Here is a 13,243-nt window from a genome sequence, read left to right on the forward strand (position 1 = left end):
TCAAAAATTTATTAACAAAAATGACCCAAATATATATGTACAGTGGCAGTGCTAACTAGCTGTATCTCTTTCTAAACCATTGATTAGATTAAATGGGGCCAGACTAATTACGTATGTAGATATCATATATATGGTCTCAAAAAACTAGCTGATGAGCTATATATAGATAACATAAATATTCTTCTTCATGTTTATATGAATGTGAATTCTTTAAAAAGGGGTATGAACAACATAGAATGGTCCTTGTGTTAGTTGGTTATTTAAAAATAGTAGGCTTATATATGCTAGTTAGGACGGTAAATAAAGTCAACTAATCTATGTTAGTTGTGCATATAGACCAAGTGGAATAAGAAGGATCCGATTGGAGATGGATGAGAAAATTTAAGAAATACTACCAGCTGAATTTTGTCAGCAGCCCCAGAAAAAATACTACCAGAACCAAGTCGAACCTGCAAAGTTCAAACATAATGTACCTTCAAATATTAAAAGGTAACAGCAAATCAGATAGATAAATATACCAAAATTAAAGAATCTTACCCGATTGAGATAAGTAACATTTCACCAAAATTAAAAAATATAACCAAAATTGACCCTTCCACATAGAATAAGGTTAATCCATTCCCAACACTAATAGCCATATAATATATTAAGAAAATGCAATAACTAAGAGTAACCTGGTACTCAGAAAATTGGCCTTTCACAAATCTAAGAACCAAACCTGTCTTCCTTGCTCCCATGTCCCCAAGAAGTACCTGCCAGATCATTAATCATTATTCATCGCCTGATTACTCAGGCTTGCCTCTTTTTCTAATGATATTGATAAAACTATATAAAATTGTAATATAATTATTTATGAACTAAGTTTATTTACCTCTTTTTTTTTTCAGGTAGTTTTTACCGTCTCTAAAGCATATGATCGGAAACATACTATGTGGAGCTGTTTCAATTCTTGAGACATCCTGAAATAGTGTGCATACGAACAAATAAAAGAGGCAAAACATATTTCCAAGCCCACCGATCACACAGTAAGATGATATCTTAGAGAGCTACGATAATCAGAGCGCTATTTCATTTTAACTTTAACTAATACAATATGAGGCATCATAAGACAAGACATCAAAATAGAATAACATGAAATGAATTCAATTAACAATCATCATTCCTACCAAGAAAGAAGTATGAAGTGAATATACTTACAAGGTCTACATTTGAGTTCAATGCTATAGACAGCATAGAGAACCATGGCGGCAAGTCAACTGCAGCATGTATCACATACCAATTAAATCACTAAATCAGAAGGATTGAAGAAAAAATAAAGGTTATTCCTCACTCTCAAGAAATACTATCTAAAACGTACATTTCAATGCTCCACAAATTTAAGATCAAATGAAAAATACTAGTTCTTCCAAATCAAATAATATTGTATCCTATTTTTCAAAATTAACATTGGTTATCAGTTAAAGCTAAACTGATAAAATACTTTCATGAGTAAAGGCTAAACTCCATAATATATAAGTGGAATCAAAATTTATACTCCATTAATGAACTAGTTGACAATTGAAGACGATCATAATCACACTGCAATGGAAAAATATTAGTTGATAACATAAAGTAAACTTTTAGATAACCAAAATAACCTCTTAAAAAGATCATAGTTATCACCTGGATAATCGGAGAATCAGATTCCAGTTCTGTCATAAAAGTATTGATAAGGGCAGAATTTAGTTGAAGCATTTCATCGAGCAGGTTGTGTGCTAGTAAAATAAAAATGAATTCACATAGAAAAATATATTAGTTATACACGGAGAAATTCACATAGATTTTATTTCTCTTTTCATTTGTCTAATAAAATTTTCTTTTAGGAGTCAAATCAAACTCTAAATCTTTCTATCAGTAAAAAGGGTGTCTAAAATATCCACTAAATCTAAATTACTGCTGATGCTAACTAAACTTCCAAATACATTAATACTCCTCTTTCTCCTTCTAAAGTTCAACATGAAGGAACAGGAGATTATAAGGAGATTAGAAGGAACAGATCTTCTATAATCACAAAATTTAATAATATTTTCAAAATGTTTTTAAGCTAATAAGGTATTCTGGTTAGATTTTTGAGTGAATTTTTTTTATCTACTTTGACTAAACTAAACCACTCTATATAATTATGATGATCCTATACCTTTAGTAATACTGATATTATATATCTAAGAGCAATTATATAGAAAGGTTAATCTGACATTAGAAAATTTTATCAAAAGCCTAGAAATCAAAAAAATTAGATTCTTAATTTGATAGTAAGCAAAAGCAAACAACAATTGATATTAAATTAGAAATTTAAAAATCCTAAATTTCAGAAAAAAGTGAAAAGAAGAAAGGAAGACCTAATGTGGCGCTGGCGGATCAGGACCTTGGCATGGTGGATTGACTTGGTCATGCCGGCCTTGAAGAGGAGAGTCTGGAGGTGGCGCTCAAGAAAGTTTTCGACGGTGAGAGCAAAGACGTAATCACAAAAGTGAAGAGAAGGCGGAATCAAAATGTAGAAGCTCGCTAAAGGCAGCAACAATGTCGTTGCGATAGCGAGGTGATGAACGAAGCAGCAAGGGAGATGAGAGGCGATGGCTAACCTTTAGATCGAAACCAGAACAAGATCGTAGAAGCTCATTGGAGGCAGCGACGAGGAGATGAACGATGGCGGTGAACGGCGAGGAGATTCTAGTCGGAGAACGCCGCTGAGGAGAATCTTGCTGCAGATCACGCGCGCAGTAGATCCCAATGGTAACGTCGTTAGTTTCGCAATTAGGGTTGGAATCAAATAGAAATAGAATGCGTGACTGCGTAAGTTTCTTTAAATTATGGACCTAAATAATGGCGGTTTTAAATTACAAAAATCATCAAAAACCGCTATTTTACGCACACTAATTACGGCAATAACATAATACGCCACAGTATCTGAATATTATGGCGGATATATAAAAATGTCATATTATTAATGCCCTTTTAAACCCCTTTTTTATAGTGGTTCTCCATATTTTTTCTTCTCATATAATACATCTTGTAATTTCTGTTTTAAATATATAGATTTCTACCGTGCTAAGTCAACTAGGGGCTTGCCAACTCCCATTGAATGAACCATACTTGTATATCTATATATGTATGACACAAACAATGTCTCTTGTACCATTGATCATTAAGACCTTATATTAGTTTCCTTTACCGTATCCAAGTCGTCAAAGCCAACAACAATGTCTCTTGCACCATCTTCTGAGTTGAAGCGACCTTGTGCAAATTATTTTGGCCACTAACCATGTCTTCTGAGCCAAAATATAGTACTTGGAGATTGGTATTAGGCAAAGTGCTTGCATGTGTATGTCTTCTTGATGATACTTATGATGCCTTCGGCACATTTGAAGAGCTTCAGCTCTTGACAGAGGCAATCAAAAGGTTGATTTGATCTCTAATCTTTAACCACCAATTTTATATTATTTATCTCAATTTGAAAATGAAAATATTGTTCATGTATATATGGATCATAATTCTCTACAATAAGAAGATTTGTAAACTGAAAAAAATAAGTATTTAATTATTATTGAACTAAGACAGTGAAGTCATATATGATAAAAATTATTAATTCAATATTAATTAATCTTTTTTTTAATTCATTTTTTGACTAATTTTGTCATTTTAGAGATCTAAGTTTTATATATAAATATATATGTTGAGTTTAAGTTTAGCCAATCTCATTATTAATTATTTCACACATACATAAAGTTTATTTATTTATTTCCTTTTTCATCAGATGGAATATTAATTGCATTGCTTCTCTACCAGAGTGCTTCAAAGTGGTTTTTAATGCATTTGTAGAAGAATTATTTGTTGATATAGTGTCATTGACTACAGAGTGGAAGATCAAGCTTGGTGTTGGAAAATGTTAAACAAGCTGTAGGCTCTACTTAATTAATTCATTAATTTAAATAAGTACATTTTAATTTGCAACTTCCACTTATTATTATTATTATTCATGATGCAGATATTAAAATTGGCACAAGCCTACTTAATTGAAGCAAAATGGTGCCACGGCCCACGAGGAGCATATTCCAACATATGAAGAGTACAAGGTTATCGGAGTTCAAACGAGTGTATACCCTCTTATGATAATAAGACTTTGCTACTAAAGAGATGCTTGATTGGAATTTCATCGGTTTTCCATTTCCCAAAATCATAAATGCTGTTTCACTAATGGTCAGACTCGCAAATGACTTGGCCTCACATAAGGTGGAGATCATTTTTAACAAATTTGTTTCATTCAATTTCAAATAATTAATAGAATTAATTAGTTTATTTATTAATAAATGTAGAGGACTAATAATATAAGGAGATTTTATAATTTTTTTTAAATTATCATTATTGAGAGAGAATTTTTTACCATCAAATTATTTTTTCAATTTTTTCAAATACTTAAATTAATAAAAAAATTCACATGAATTATTATATATTTAACATGTCTCTTCACGCAATAATTTCTTTTGAGTTTGCGTATATTTTTTGTATAAATTTTTTTTATTTTTTATTTATCTTATGATATATTTTTTTAAAAAAAAATAACAATGGTCAAACTTTAGACCTTTTGATCATAAATTCTTTTATCTTATGCAAAAAATTTATATAAAAATTCAAAGAAAAATTTACGTGAGAAATGTGTTAGAGATATTATCATTTATGTATTTTCTTTTATCAACTTAAATTTTTAGAATAATAGTATGATGACATTCTTGTTAATAAAATATATAATTTTAGAAAAAAATTTCAATGTCTTGCACCATTTGATAAAATTAGGATGTCTAACTATATATTTAAAAATTTAGAAGATATAAATTATGTCATAAATTACTTATTTTAAAAGATTAATTTATAAATAAAAGTATATAAAATTATATATATAATAGATTACACATGAGCCAAGACTTTAGTTGCTGAGGTAAATTGCATTTTTTGTCACTCTTTTTTTTTCCCATATATATATATAACCAATATTACATGAGCTATGTTTTGTTTAACTCAATAAATATATATAGATACATGATAAATGATTTATTCAACTTTTGGATGTGACATGAATTCTTTAATTTGTAGTTCGAACAGGAAAGGAAGCATGTTGCATCTGCAGTTGAATGTTGCATGAAACAATATGGCATTTCACAAGAAGAGGCCTATAATCGCATTTTCAAGGAAATAAGTGATTGTTGGAAAGATATAAATGAAGAGTGCCTGAACTCACATGATATTATTCCAAAGCCCCTGATTAATTGCATTCTTAACTTGGCACGTTCAACTGAGGTTATTTATGAAAACTTCGAGGATAAATACACAAACAATCAACTTCTAAAAGATCACATCGCGGCTCTACTTCTGGATCCTATCACCATCTAGCATGTATAAATGTTAGTTCTATTATTATATGTGTGTGTGTGGGACAAAATTAAAGTTGGCTTTCTCTATTATATAGTGGTGTGTTATATGATCGTTAGTAAGGATGAGGAGAACTGCTGATGAAAGCTTAGATAAATCATGTTACGTTTTCAAGTGTTATTGGGCCTTAATTAGTCTTCTAATACTTATATGTATGCTTTTTAATTTCCCTCTGTTAGTCGTCGTTGTTTGTGCTGTATGTCTTCTTTTGTCTATTTTAATCTTTTTGTAATAATTAAGGACTGAACTTGGTGTTTAGATACCAATCAGTGATCCTTCATTTAATTTAACGAAAAAAAAGTAATTTGATTTAGACTAATACTTAAGTTCATCTCCAATGTTTAATAAAAACGATTTATTTTTATTTTAAATATCTTATTTTATTGTATCTTAATTTTTTGGTTAAAATTAATTTTTTTAAAATATTTTTTTTCTGTTATGATGACTTTCTTTTAGTTAGCAGCAAAAATTATAATTCTAGTTATTATAGTAGTGGTTCTAATAATTTGAAAGTAAAAATAACAAAAAATATGAAAAATAATAAGATAATAATAAAAAATAATATTTTAAAATAAAAATATTATTTTTAATTAAAAATAAAAATAAAACAAAATGAAAAAGTCACTATTGGGGTTGGGGTGCCATTTTAGAAAGTGAGAAAGTGAGAGTGAGAGAGTTGGAGAGTGGTGAGGTGGTTCAAATAGTCTAGAAAGTTGTTGGTCATTTTCAAATGGTTAAGTTACACGGTTGGTTCTCATATTTTTACTAAAATTACAAATTGGTCTCTATTGTCAAACATGTGCAGCTCACATGTTTAAAATAGAGAATATGTTGAGAATATTCTGTTAAATCAAATATATTTTTTTTAACGGCGGAGGCTAAATTACAAATTTTAATTATCTTAAGGGATCTAATTACAAATTTTTGAAGTGTAGAGACAAATTACAATTTCACTAAAAGTATAGGGACCAACTGTGTAATTTAACCAAAATAAATCTAACACTAGAGATATCGTGATGGTTTAAAACAGTCATTAAATAAAGAAAAAAGATGTCGCAGGAATTAAAAACTTAGTGATGGTTTCAAATCGCCACTAAATATATTGTGATAGTATAAAAAGTCACTAAATATAAGAAAAAGTTATGTAGGTGATGAGTTTGGAAAACTCTAAATTTAATTTGATAATGAACAAATATTATTAAAACAATAAATCACAAAATTATTAATTGGATATTAATTCATACTTGCTTAATTAATAATTTTGTTTGTGCAGATTTTTGTTGGGCCGAAAAAGAAAAGAAAAGAACCTAAGCCCAATGAAATCAAAATTTTAGCCTTGTGTAATATTGTCATATGAATGTTGGCTGAAGTATTTTTTTATTGGGCCATATTGGATTATTATTGCTACAAGTCCAATTACAATCTTTGCTAAATAGACCAAAGCTTGGTCCGAAACCATTAAGCAAAGAAAGCAAAGTTCCGTTGCTTCCAACAGATCCCATTTTTCAAGTTGTGATGGATTTCAAATTCAATTAACTTGAATTAACTTGCATTGGAAATATGAGAGAGGTTTAGTACTTGATTTGATGGACATCATCAATGCTACACGCTATCTATAGCAAGGGAAGTGAAAAACGTAATTTACTTTATCACATTCATTATTCAAGTTTCTCTTTCCTCACTCTCATCTCTCTTCTTCTTCGGTCATATCACAGAGGAAACCATGAAAGCTATGTCTAGCTACCGAAAGGAAGAAGAAACAAGCAACAAGACCATTGTAATGATGGCAAGAAAAAGAAAACAAAAAGTATGTTATGGCTGAGATCTTCACCAAGAATGGTAAGATTTAGTGAAGTAACCTCAAGCTCTTCATACCTAAAAATGGATGAAGAAGATTTCGATCAGCAAGGAGAAGATCATTGGAGGGATGGCTTGTCTTTGACTTTGCTCAACCACCACAGGAGGTAGCTACAGTGGCTACGTGATGGAGGAGGCAGAAGTTGGAGCAGGAGAAGCTGTCATGCATCATGAAGCATCAAGGGCTAGAAGTCCTTCTTGGAGTGCAAGGCAAGATGGATGGCTCGGATTGATGATTATTGATGACCAAGAAAGAACCAGAGGTAATTGCATGTTGGTTAATGCATTCGGTTTCCTCTCCTCTTTCTCTGGCCGAACCAGTTTTGCTTGAAGAAGAAGAAGTTTAGCTTGGTTTTTTGTTTCAACTGTGGAGGCTTCCCCTTTTATAAATAAGGGAGAATAGCCAGGGCTTGAAGCAAGGAGTGAGAGTGCAAGGCACAGTGTTCACATAGCCACCTAAGCTAACAGAAGTTATTCTCCTTCAATGTATTCTGTTTTGAATTTTTCTATTTAATTTTGTCTGTCTTGATTCTCATGGAAAAAAAAGGCAAACAGTGAGGTTTGTAAGAAAAAGCCATAGAGCGGAAAGATGCAGAGTGTGCAAATTTAAAAGAAAAAGTCATAGATGTCCTTAGATGTCCTTTGTACATCTGTGTTGTGTTTCATGATTCTGTAGGAATCCCCTTGCAAGTTGGGTTAGCACTTAGCAGTTGAAAGTTTGGCAGTGACCAAGTCAAGTTCAGTTTTGGGATTAGATTCTGAACTTGTCCCGGATAGGAAGGGTAGTTCCTAGGGAGAATTGATGTTTGTAAGCAAAGATGATTATAGTGAAATTTCATCATTGTTATGATGGAGACTGGATGTAGGCTGCATTGCACTTAGCAGCTGAACCAGGATATATCTTGGTATAATTCTCTCTCTTCTACTCCATTTCTGTTTCTGCTGCACAGGAGATAAAACTGAAAAATATCTCGTGCCGGGTTACGAGATAAAAAGAAAAAGTCTCGTGGCTGGATACGAGACAAAAATCAAAAAGTCTCCATAAGTTATTTCAAAGACCAGAAAGTGTTATTAAGTGAAAAAGGGGCTAAGATTCAACCCCCCTTCTCTTAGCCACTGTAAAACCATCAATTGGTATCAGAGCTTGGTCTCAAAGAGATCAAGCTTTGCAGCTTGGAGAAAAGATCCAGATGGTAGAAAATAGTGGCTCTAATCTGGTGTCCTACAACCTGACAGAAAGATAATCAAGCAACCGACCTCCTCTTTTCAATGAGAAAAACTACACCTATTGGAATGAGAGAATGAAGATTTTTGTGCAAGCAGTAGACTACAGACTCTGGAAGATTATCCTAGAGGGTCCTCAATTTCCAACCACTACAAATGCTGAAGGAGTAGTCTCTCTCAAACCCGAAGCAAGCTGGACTGAGGAAGACAGAAAGAAGGTGGAGCTCAATGCCAAGGCTGTCAACTTGCTCAACTGTGCTATCAGCTTCAAGGAATACCGACAGGTATCACGATGCACAACGGCAAAGGAAATCTGGGACAAACTTCAAATCACACATGAAGGAACCACCATAGTGAAGAAGACCCGGATAGACATGTTAAACAGAGAGTATGAAATGTTTACAATGAAGGAAGGAGAATCTATTGATGAACTGTTCGAAGGATTCAATATCATCATTGTTGGCTTAGATGCTATGCGAATTACGTATCCTGATTCTGTGCTTGTGAGGAGAGTTTTGAGATGACTCACTAAAGAGTAGGAAACTAAAGCATTAATCATTTCTGAGAGTAATAGTTTAGATTCCATGACATATGATGACTTGAGAGGAAACCTACTTGCTTTTGAAAATACTTATTTGAAAAAAGATTCAAAAAAAGGAATTGCTTTTACATCTGTTACTAACCCCCTGGATGATGAATCCAGTGATAATTCCTATGAAAATGAATTTGTGTTGTTTGCCAAAAAATTCAGTAAAATGGTAAAGTTCAAGGAAAGAGGCAAGGGAAGCAGCTCAAGAAAACAAAAGAAAGATTTCAGCAAAGTAACATGCTACAATTGTAAAGAGACTTGACATTTTAAATTTGATTGCCCTAAATTGAAGAAGGAAGAGAAGCCAAAGAGAGGAAAGAAAAATGGACTGATGGCTTCATGTGAAGACTTGGAAAATGACTTAGATGATGATGAAGAATCCAAAACCAAGTCACAACCATGTCTCATGGCAGATTACATTGATCAGGTAGTCTTTCACCCTGACACTGAAGATTTTCATCTTATGATAGACCACTTTTCTGAAAAAATAAGATGCTTCTTACTTGATAACCAAGATCTTGAACAACAAATCACCATTCTTAAAGCTGAAAACGGTTTTCTCAAAGAAAAGCTAAGGGGGGCCGAAACTGCTATTGAACTTGTTAAAGAAAATAAGCAGTTAAAAGCCCAACTTAGAAGTTGTGAAAGTGATCATTCTGTTGTTGCATATATAAACTATTTTAAAGAAAATGAAGAGTTGCTTAAAAAGGTCAAAAATCTTGAAAATGACTTAGCCAAGTTTACTCAAAGTTCTGAAAATTTAAATCAAATCTTGGCTAGTCAAAAATCTCTTTTTGATAAAGCTGGCTTGGGGTTTCACAAAAATTTCAAATATGATAAGAAACCTTCTTTTGAGAATAAAGCTTTATCTTCTAATGATACAAGGTTTCAAAACCCAACCTACTTTAACAAAACAGCAACTCCAAGATTTTGTAAATTATGCAATAGGAGTGGACACTTTCCCATTCAATACTTTTTTGGTGAAAGAATGGTTGGTGACAAAGTTTGCAAAGTTGTTTTTGACTACAATGACTTGGGACATAGGAGATGGTTTAACGTGAAAGGATCCAAGAAGATTTGGATACCTAAGGTCATTTGAACTCATTTTGTAGGTTTGCCTAGCATCCAAACAAAAAGACAATATGTGGTATATGGACAGCGGATGTTCTAGGCATATGACCGGAAAGGAAACATTCTTCATAAAACTTGATGAGTATGATGGAGGGTTTGTCACTTTCAGTGATGATGGTAAAGGAAAAATAGTGGCCATTGGAAAAGTTGGTAAAAGTTTTTTATCTTCTATAAATGATGTTCTTCTTGTTGATGGCTTGAAACGTAATTTACTTAGTGTTAGCCAATTGTGTGATCTAGGTTTTGAAGTTATTTTTAGAAAATTTGTATGTTTAGTTGTTTGTGAAAAATATGGGGATATTTTGTTTGAGGCTAAAAGGTGTAATAACGTGTATGGATTGACTCTTGAGGACTTGAAAGATAAAAAAGTAACATATTTTACCTCTCTTGAATCTGAAAAATGGCTATGGCATAAGAAATTGGGTCATGCTAGCATGTACCAAATTTCTAAGCTAGTTAAGAAAAACTTGGTAAGAGGAATTCCAAATATTAAATTTGATAAGGATCTTACTTGTGATGCTTGTCAATTAGGCAAACAAGTAAAATCCCTTTTTAAAACAAAAGATGAAATTTCAACCAAGAGGCCATTAGAGATGTTACACATAGATCTTTTTGGACCAACAAGAACTCAAAGTTTAGGAGGAAAACACTATGGCTTAGTGGTGGTAGATGATTACTCTAGATTCGGTTGAGTACTTTTTCTTGCTCATAAAAATGATGCTTTTCATGCCTTTTCAACCCTTTGCAAAAGAATTCAAAATGAAAAAGATTTAAAAGTTACCCATTTGAGAAGTGATCACGAAAAGGAATTTGAAAACCAAGACTTTGAAAAATTATGTGATAATTTTGGAATTGCTCATAACTTTTCATGCCCTAGAACACCTCAACAAAATTGGGTTGTTGAAAGAAGGAATAAAAGCCTTCAAGAGATTACTAGGGCTATGTTATGTGAAAATGAGGTTCCAAAATTTCTATGGGTTGAAGCTGTAAATACAGCTTGTTATATTTTGAATCGGACTATCATTAGAAAAAGGTTGAAGAAAACTTCTTATGAGCTATGGAAAGGAACCCCTCATAATCTTAAGTATTTTCATGCTTTTGGATGCAAATATTTTGTACTTAATAACAAAGAAAATCTTGGTAAATTTGATCCAAAATCTTATGAGGGAATGTTCGTTGGATACTCCACCACTAGCAAAGCTTATAGAATTTACCTCAAAGAGCATAGAACCATATAGGAATCATACATGTATCATTTTGTGATTCTAATTCAATTCCCAGTACTGTGATAGATAATGATTCAGATTGTGAAGATGTTGTCAATAAAGAAACCAATGGAGAAAAATCCAAGTCTGTTTAGAATGAATCTGTCTGTCCAATTTTGTCTCGTCAGAATGGAGGAGACATTTCTGTTTTATCTCATGAATCAGCACGAGAAACTAAAACAGACCAGCGTGATGAGGCTCAACAAGGCTTAACTTCAATCCGAAAACCAAGAGAATGGAAGTCCATGAGGGGTTATCCTCATGACTTTATCATTGGTGATCCCTCACAAGGTGTAACAACAAGATCCTCATCCAAAAGGCAATCCAAACCAAGCAACTTTGCTCTCTTGTCACAAATGGAGCCCAACAATGTTAAGCAAGCACTTGAAGATCCTTCTTGGGTCAAAGCTATGCAAGAGAAGCTGGCTCAATTTGACAAAAAATGAGGTTTGGACACTAGTACCTCATCCTAATGGTAAGAAGGTAACGGGTACTAAGTGGGTCATTAAAAATAAACTTGGTGAGGATGGACAAGTTGTTCATAACAAGGCTAGATTAGTGGCCCAAGGTTACGATCAAGAAGAGGGTATAGATTTTGATGAGTCTTTTGCTCCGGTAGCTATAATGGAAGCAATTAGGTTGCTTCTTGCCTATGTCGCCCATAAGGGTTTCAAAATGTTTCAAATGGGTGTTAAATGTGCTTTCCTTAATGGCTTTATTGATAGAAAAGTGTATGTGGCACAACCCCCCGTCTTTGAACATAAAGAATTTCTGAATCATATTTTTAAACTCTCAAATGCCTTTTATGGCCTTAGACAAGCTCCAAGAGCTTGGTATGAAAGGTTTAGTGCATTCTTATTGGAAAATCACTTTTAAAGGGGTACCACCGACACAACTTTATTTATTAAGGCATCTAATGATGACATTCTTCTAGTTCAAGTTTATGTGAATGATATTGTGTTTGGATCGGCCAATAAATTCTTGTGTGAAGAGTTTGGAAAACTCATGACTAGTGAGTTTGAAATGAGTTTAATGGGAGAGCTAACTTTCTTTCTTGGCTTCCAAATTAAACAAACTCCTAGTGGTACCTTTATTCACCAAGGAAAGTATGCTAAAGAACTAATAAAAAATTTGGCCTAGAAAATTCCAAACCAATGGGGACTCCAATGCATCCAAACACTAAAGTTGAAAAGGATGATGATGGAAAAGATGTGGATGAAACAAGGTATAGAGGAATGATAGGTTCACTCATGTATCTTACCTCTTCTATACTGGATATTGTTCAAAGTGTAGGTGTATATTCAAGATTTCAATCTCACCCAAAAGAATCCCATCTTTTGGCTGTTAAACGCATCATTAGATACATTAAGGAAACTAGTGATTATGGCTTGTGGTATCCAAAATCTGATGAATTTTGTGCAGTAGGGTTTTGTGATGCAGATTATGCGGGAGATCGGGTGGATAGAAGAAGCACATCGGGCATGTGTTGCTTTCTTAGAAGCTCACTCAACATGTGGTCAAGCAAGAAACAAGCCACAGTAGCTCTTTCCATAGCCGAAGCTGAATATATCTCTGTCTCCGCTTGTTGTTCACAATTAATATGGCTAAAAACACAATTAGAGGATTACAAATTAAAGATCAATAGTATACCCTTATTTTGTGACAATATGAGTGCCATAAATATTTCAAAAGATCCTGTTTTACACTCAAGAAC

The 13,243-nt window shown here is 32.9% G+C and overlaps 1 pseudogene; it reads left to right on the plus strand.

Moving 5' to 3' along the window:
- The first annotated feature begins 1,295 nt into the window (after positions 1-1,295).
- On the plus strand, positions 1,296-5,424 carry LOC130945939 (probable sesquiterpene synthase; annotated as a pseudogene).
- The last annotated feature ends 7,819 nt before the right edge of the window (positions 5,425-13,243 follow it).

This window comes from Arachis stenosperma, chromosome 8, assembly GCF_014773155.1.
Source record: "Arachis stenosperma cultivar V10309 chromosome 8, arast.V10309.gnm1.PFL2, whole genome shotgun sequence".
Classification (NCBI taxonomy): domain Eukaryota; kingdom Viridiplantae; phylum Streptophyta; class Magnoliopsida; order Fabales; family Fabaceae; genus Arachis; species Arachis stenosperma.